Source organism: Rhopilema esculentum, chromosome 8 (genome assembly GCF_057945365.1).
Source record: "Rhopilema esculentum isolate cy_ngs chromosome 8, ASM5794536v1, whole genome shotgun sequence".
Taxonomy (NCBI): domain Eukaryota; kingdom Metazoa; phylum Cnidaria; class Scyphozoa; order Rhizostomeae; family Rhizostomatidae; genus Rhopilema; species Rhopilema esculentum.
This window is the reverse complement of record NC_142822.1, coordinates 3,875,205-3,882,905: the sequence shown is the minus strand read 5'-3', so window position 1 is coordinate 3,882,905 and position 7,701 is coordinate 3,875,205. Positions and strand designations below refer to the sequence as shown.

Below are 7,701 nucleotides of genomic sequence, written 5' to 3'. Positions count from 1 at the left end.
TGTCGTTTTCCAGTCGGAATCCAACCATTGTATATGGGGGGAGGGGAGACGTTTAGTAGAAAGATGATTGGACTGTTTCAACATTTTTGGCGGGCATTGTAGCTATAACGCGATTTTCCACTCTAGACTGATAAATTTCGCGCTCTTTGCAGTAACATTTTGTTGAAAAACAATACTGGGTTCAGTTTTAAAATGCCTGCAACTCTGACCTAAAAAAACGAAATACAGTGAACTTTCAAATTCAAAAGGCGCTAAGCATGAAGCCGATCTCCTTTTCAGTACGAGACATTCAGCTACCCCGCACGAGAACCACTGGTGAGAACAACTAAACAACAACAATGGCGGGTTTAATGAAAACATCTGTGATAATATTAGTAGCTGCTATAGTGATCTACTTCGCCGATCAGTACTTCAGTGGTGGTGTATGCAAGAGTGAGGCGCGACTCGATGGCAAAACTGTCATAGTGACTGGAGGCAATACAGGAATAGGCAAAGAAACTGCAATTGACTTGGCAGCAAGAGGTGCAAAGGTCATCATTGCCTGTCGTAGCAGGGAGAGGGGGGAGAAGGCTGTTTTAGAGATTAAAAGAGAAAGTGGAAGTGAAGAGGTGTATCTGCAAATGCTAGATTTAGCATCTTTCAAGTCAGTACGTGCATTTGCTAAACGAATCCTTGAAACAGAATCAAGATTGGATGTCTTGATAAACAATGCTGGAGTTTTTCTCGGCGGACCATCCCCACAAAGAACAGAAGATGGTTATGAGGAACACCTCCAAGTTAATCATCTTGGACATTTCCTACTGACCGAACTACTTCTGGACTTGCTGAAGAAGTCTGCACCAAGCAGAGTTATTATTGTGTCCTCCAAACTCCATTTGTGGAGTTCCCCCAACGACTTACATAATCTAGAAAATGAAACATTTTACAGCAATCGGGGAGCTTATGGATTCTCAAAGCTGGCTAACATTGCACATGCAAAGGAACTAAGTCGACGACACTCTCTTGACAATGTTACTTCATACTCCCTAACTCCAGGATTAACATGTACTGATATGTTCAGATACTTCTTTGACCAGAATCCATACCTGCAAAAAGTGTTTGAGATGATTATGCCTGTTGCTATGATATTTCTTAAAACACCAAAGGAAGGTGCACAAACAACTATATGCTTGGCTGTGTCAGAGGGCATAGAGAAATTTTCAGGAAGCTACTTTCAAGATTGTAAACTTGCATATTCCTCTCAGTTTGCAGAAAACAAGAATTTCATCGACGAACTGTGGAAATATAGCATGGAAGCAACAATGTTATGATTAAACAGGTTGCTTTGTAGATCCTATAAATTTTTCTAAAACGCACACTAACATTTTATTTAACGATGTAAGACCAAATGCACTCCATCTACTTTAATTCCACTTTTTCGTAACTAAATTGGGCTCATATCAAGGTTTGGATATCCATTTGAAAAGGAAAAGTTTCATCATGGCTTAAACAGAAGCCATAAAAATGTTGGCTATGAAGTCATTGGGGATGGTTTTTCAGCAATGGCATGAAAGTTTTGGATTAATGAAGGAAACTTGCTTGTCTGAAAGAAATACATTATCATTTAATGCATTTTCATCAACATTCTGTATAGTTCTCTTTTAGGTACATTTCATTACATTGCTTCAGCATTTAAAGAAGATAATTTTGTTTTTCTTCCCTGCTAGATTTTACACATCCTGTTCCTGGAAAATTATTTTTCTGTTGACTAGACAGTTTTGACACTACTAGAGACCAAAGATTAAAAATGACAATAAGTTTATTAAAACCTGCAGTAAACTAGAAGTGTTCCATGTAAAGAATATACGGAAAACACTTCAGAAATTGTCTAGGTGATAGAATTTAGAATTTATTGAAACATGAAAAAGCTGCTATTGTGTTTGTTTTCACCTTAGGACTCCATTGATAAAATTCACATTAGGCACTGGAGAATTGCATTCTTTGAAGCAAATTTCAATAACAAAATCTCATATTTCTTGATTTGAATATCCACTGGGGGAAAGTGATGGTTTTGATCAACTTCTTCCTTGTTTTACCTTACACAACATAACTGCATAAACTTTCAAATCTGGGACAAATTTTCAAAAATCTGGTTACAGGCACAAAATTGGCACTGTCCCGGTCTTCAATATAAAGTAAAGACTTATTTTATGACCAATATTGACAAATTTCCATAACCAAATTTAGCCCTTGAAACTTCGGATTTTAGCTGACAAAACCCGAGCAGCAAATCACTCTATGGTAGAAATCGGCAAATCCTGAAAAATCATGTTGATTTGTGGAAACATATATAGTATTTTCTTTACAAAAGGGAATTGGCCCTCGAAATTACGGTAAGTACTTTTGTCCAAGTAATCTATGTCGCTGAAAGTTTGAGGATTATCCACAACTCAAGTTTGAGAATCTTCCGACAAATCAATGATTTTTCCGAAAATCCGTCAAATTTTGAAAGCAGAGAGGACGACGCCCCCCTGCCCCCCCCCCCCCGGCCACGACGCCACTGCATCCAAGACATCGTTCAAGCTTATCACATAATTGATAGGTTCATAGAGGACTTTTGCAAGAAATGAGCGAATATATTGAAAGAATTCACGGACTGTTATGAGAAGGCAGTGAAAATTGCACAATAGGTTGATGTTCAGTCAAACAAGCCAAACAAGGTACAATACGCTCGAGCAGTCTCACGATAACATCGAAAGTTCCATTCCTCTGTAGCTGTCCCGTTACTTGACAGTAATACAAATAATCTTAAGTCAAGGCTTGTAGATAGAAATCCAGTGGAACTGTTCAACCTACCACCATCTGTATGAATTTTTCGAATTTTTTCATTGCCTTCAAGAAGTTGGTGTTCGGCCAAACAGGCCTTAGAGGCTGTAAGGGTGCTTTTCATCCATAGGTTCTTGCTAAACAGAGAGAGCAGTTTCTGGAGTCAGACCATTGAAGACAGCATATCACAGTACAATGACGTCACTGCGGGAAAGTGATTTTAACCTGATACAAATGCGGCCGCGCCCGACTTGCTGCCATTATCTAGTGCTGTTGTGGGGGCCTACATTGAGCAGTAGCCCGGAAGAATGCTTCCATCATTTATCCTTTTTGAGTGACATTGAGAATGAACAATGATCTGATACACAATATTACGTAACATCAGTTTCATTTTGGTTGCATATTTATCAGTTAGAATACATTACCTGTAAACAAAGATTCTAAAATGACAGACGTTCCAACCTAAGAATATTGAAAATCGGGAGATTTTTTATAATTTCCTGTGCAGTATTCGGTACATCCGCAAAATTAATACCTGATCAAATTTGTTGAAGATTCCACAAAAAAAATTGCTTTAGCGAAAACTAATTTCTTTACCACCCTGAGTAATTAAACCTACTCTATCTCTTTTATCTAAGTTCAAGATTAATTTCTTTATTTTATCTTGCTATATTGAATACATACTTGCTATATAGAAAGTCTTTTTAATACGTATCAACTTTCTATAAAAATGTGAAAGCACCAGCAGTAAAGAAGATTGAGATGACAAAAACATTCGAATGCACCAGTTTTATGGCTTAAGTTGAATTGTATGTTCTGTGTTGTAAGTCATACGCGCAGTTTCACGTTTATGCGAGGCAATTCATCAGAAAAAATTTACGCTGTAGTAGGAGTCAAGCAAATTTTCGTCACTGACAACCCTTATTGTGCAAAAAATATAATAGCGACATGTTCCAGATTATTGGCAAAGCAGTTTTGGAATCTATCTACAAAAACACGAAAACCCGCTTTTGTATAGACAGAAGTAGTTCGTTTTCACCTTAGGACTCCATTGGCAACATCTTCAATAGGCAAGCGGCACTGATTGGTCAACGTCAACCTTTACAGTCATGTGCTCGTGTTTCTGATTGGCCTATTTCAATCAACAACTGGGTATATATATTTCCTAGCGTAGAGTTTTCGACCTATGTTCTGACGTTTTAAACTCTGAATAGTGTCAGACGAAAAGCTTTACTTTGTTTTTTAGTTTGTTTTTAGTTTAGCTCAAATGTTTGTTTTTTTCAAAGCCATTTTTAATTTTTGTACCACCGAATCTGACGTTCGCCAGTGTGAATGTTGCGAATGTCTGGATCCGCCCTTGACGGATATAGATGTGCATTAAAAAGAAACCTAATTGAGATGCCATAACTTACATCATTATTTCATGGTTGCTCACAATCACAAATCATGCCCATTCATACGCTCATTTTGATGACGCTTTGAATACTTGCTAGAAACATGTGCTTCCATCCAAAAGTCCGTTTTTCGAGAAATTTCTCTGAGGCCCCTTCCAGGCCCAAACGTTTGGGGGCCCTTAGTTTTGTACTTAAAGGTACACATCGTGCGCTACGCCACTGAATCTGAAAAAACCCTGAGAAAGACTAAAAGACCTCAAAAAGTATCTGAAAGCATGAAGCTAATCTCCTTTTCAGTACGAGACGCTCGACTACTTCCGCGTGAGGACAACTAAACAACAACGATGGCGGGTTTATTGAAAACATCTGTGATAATATTAATAGCTGCCATAGCGATGTATTTCGCCGATCAGTACTTCAGTGGTGGTGTATGCAAGAGTGAGGCGCGACTCGATGGCAAAACTGTCATAGTGACTGGAGGCAATACAGGAATAGGCAAAGAAACTGCAATTGACTTGGCAGCAAGAGGTGCAAAGGTCATCATTGCCTGTCGTAGCAGGGAGAGGGGCGAGAAGGCTGTTTTAGAGATTAAAAGAGAAAGTGGAAGTGAAGAGGTGTATCTGCAAATGCTAGATTTAGCATCTTTCAAGTCAGTACGTGCATTTGCTAAACGAATCCTTGAAACAGAATCAAGATTGGATGTCTTGATAAACAATGCTGGCATTTATTTTGCTGGTTCTGGTGGACTACAAAGGACTGAAGATGGTTACGAAAGGCACTTCCAAGTTAATCATCTTGGGCATTTCCTACTGACAGAACTACTTCTGGACTTGCTGAAAAAGTCTGCACCTAGCAGAATAATAAATGTATCCTCCCTGGTCTACATGTGGGCATCTCCCAAGGATTTAGACAATCTTCACAATGAAACGTCATATATTCGTAGTACTGCATATGAGATATCAAAGCTTGCTAACATTGTGCATGCTAAAGAACTCAGCAGGCGTTACTCTGCCAAAAATGTCACTGCATATTCACTTCATCCTGGGGTTATTGCAACAGAAATAACTCGTTACTTTTTTTATGATCATCCTTATCTTAAAAAACTTTGGGAGATAATCAAGCCTTTGAGAATGATATTCTTTAAAACCTCTAAAGAAGGTGCACAGACAACCATATGCTTGGCTGTTTCAGAGGGTATAGAGAAGTATTCTGGTAGCTACTTTGCAGATTGTGAAATCACACCCTTGTCTCCAATTGCAGATGACAAGAAATTCACAGACAAACTATGGAAATACAGCATGGAAGCTACAAAATTAGAATGAGCCACAACTATTCACCTTTTCTTTGGTAAACATGATATGTGGTTGACTTGGAAAGACCAGTATTCAATTAGAAACTCTTATAAATGAATGCATTTTTGATTAAATCCACTTTCTATTGCTAGCAATCAGTGTTTTGGGGGTGAGTCAGAAGCACTTTTAAGGCCAATATGATCCATGAACATTTCAGATTTATGACTAACAGATATTTTCTGCTTTTAGGAGAAAAATGTTTGTACTCTGTTCATCATCATTGCAATATTAATTTTTTTCTTGCTGTTTGAAATCTTTGAACAAAAATGGTGGTCCCATCTGACCAATAATAATTGCATTTAACAAATAATTTTATGTGGATGTCATTGTAATTGATAAATTTTACATCCAGCTTTTGTGATTGTTCATAGTTTTCTGTATAATCTCAACTGTATAAAGAAATAGCAAAGTTATTGACTATAAGAAAAAAATTTTTACTGCAATATTTTCAAGACAGGGGTTTGATTTCCCTTTAGCAGGCAAGCAGTTTGTTTGCCTTCTTAGAATTAGCATGCAATTCTTAAAATTGATGATATTAGGTAAAAAAGGCCAAGCTAAAAAAGGTTATAAAGTTTACATTTAATGTGGTATCAATATAAACTACCTTGACAATTTCTGTAGTGTTTCAATTTCTGTAGCCTGCCTTGAAATCATCTGAATTCATCTCTTAAAGGTGTCCTTTTCTGAAGTGGAAGCATTGTTAGAAAGAGATTGAAAGGACATTCATAAATAACATAATTCTAGTTGATAAATTTAAATTAATAAAACTGATGAACTAGAATAAGATGCAAGGATGTCTTAAAATTTTTTTAAATAAGTAGACGAGGGATGTGTTTATTTCTGACCTCTGAGTAAGTGAGTAGATTAGGTTTGTTTCTTAGCACAAGCTCTCCATTTCCCAATCATTACACCACTTTTTACCGATATGATTTTTCGCTTGGACTCTCACAAAATAGAGGGGAAAATTCACTGCGATTGCGGGGCATAAAAGGTGTTTGCTGCGAAGGCACGTTGGTATTTGGCGGGAAAATTAAGAGACAACAACATACGACACGTGAGAAGATTGATTGTTCATGGTGGCAGTATTTTAATAGGAACAAACGATTTTAACTTCACTAGCAAGTTATCTTTTCAAGAATTTGCTAGCAAATAATAAGTTCGCAATTGTACGTTTGCGGAATATAAAAGCTGGAAATAAAATCGCAAAAGGATCTCGTCTTTGGCCTTTGGAAACCAAATGAGTTTAATTCTTGTGCAGAATTCATGAGAAAAATCGATAAAAGTCCACTATTACATAACTTGAATATGGAAGTACAGGAAAATATCTTAAAGTGTCCACTCTTTGAAAAAAATAGTGCTGAAATGGGACAAAACATGTTTAACCGAGGCCACAACTGTCGCAAACGGCAACGGATTACAGATGAAAACGACCATGATAGTTTTGCAATAGCAAGCATAACTGAAAATAAAAGACGATTTCTTCATTTTGTAAGAGACAGCGGTGTTTACCAAACTGGTGTCTTCAAACAATCAAAAGAGGGGGACACGATATATTTGCCTCTAACTGGCGACTTGTTTGTTAATTTAGATCGTGCCGATGAAATATCTTTTACAGAAGGGTTGTTCTTCACGGGCGATGAAAATGGAAGATACTGCAACTCTCTCAGAGGTAATTAACACAACCTTGACGTTTTCATCTCATTTTTTTTCAAAGCAAATAAATTAATAACTAAAATGATTTAGCTCACCCTAGGTAAATAAATCTAATCATTGGTATAAAGAGACAATCATAAAGTGACAAACGTCTGTACTTATTTTTCTGCAATTATCTTTGATTTCTAAGTATCGTAATTATAAAATAATTTGTATTATTGAATATTCATTAGGTATGTTATTTCAATCTTCTGCACAAGATGTGTTGGTGCAGAAATGCAAGTAGAAATGCAAGAGAGTAGAAGAAATTGGTTCAGCCCAATTAAAAAATAACCACTTTTGCAGGCACAGCAATGCATATTTGGAGGTACAGTGACAACAAAGAGCAGATGGTAATCACAAAGTCTTTTCTGATAACTGAGCAATTGGTAAGGATGAAACAGTAGCCTTTATACAAAATACATAAAGATGCTTAATTATAAAAAGGACTCAGTTTA

General features: G+C 36.9%; 2 pseudogenes; both read left to right on the top strand.

Moving 5' to 3' along the window:
• Window positions 1-164: 164 nt before the first annotated feature.
• On the top strand, window positions 165-1,684 carry LOC135695032 (retinol dehydrogenase 11 pseudogene; annotated as a pseudogene).
• A 2,859-nt stretch (window positions 1,685-4,543) lies between these two features.
• On the top strand, window positions 4,544-5,521 carry LOC135695031 (retinol dehydrogenase 12 pseudogene; annotated as a pseudogene).
• Window positions 5,522-7,701: the final 2,180 nt, after the last annotated feature.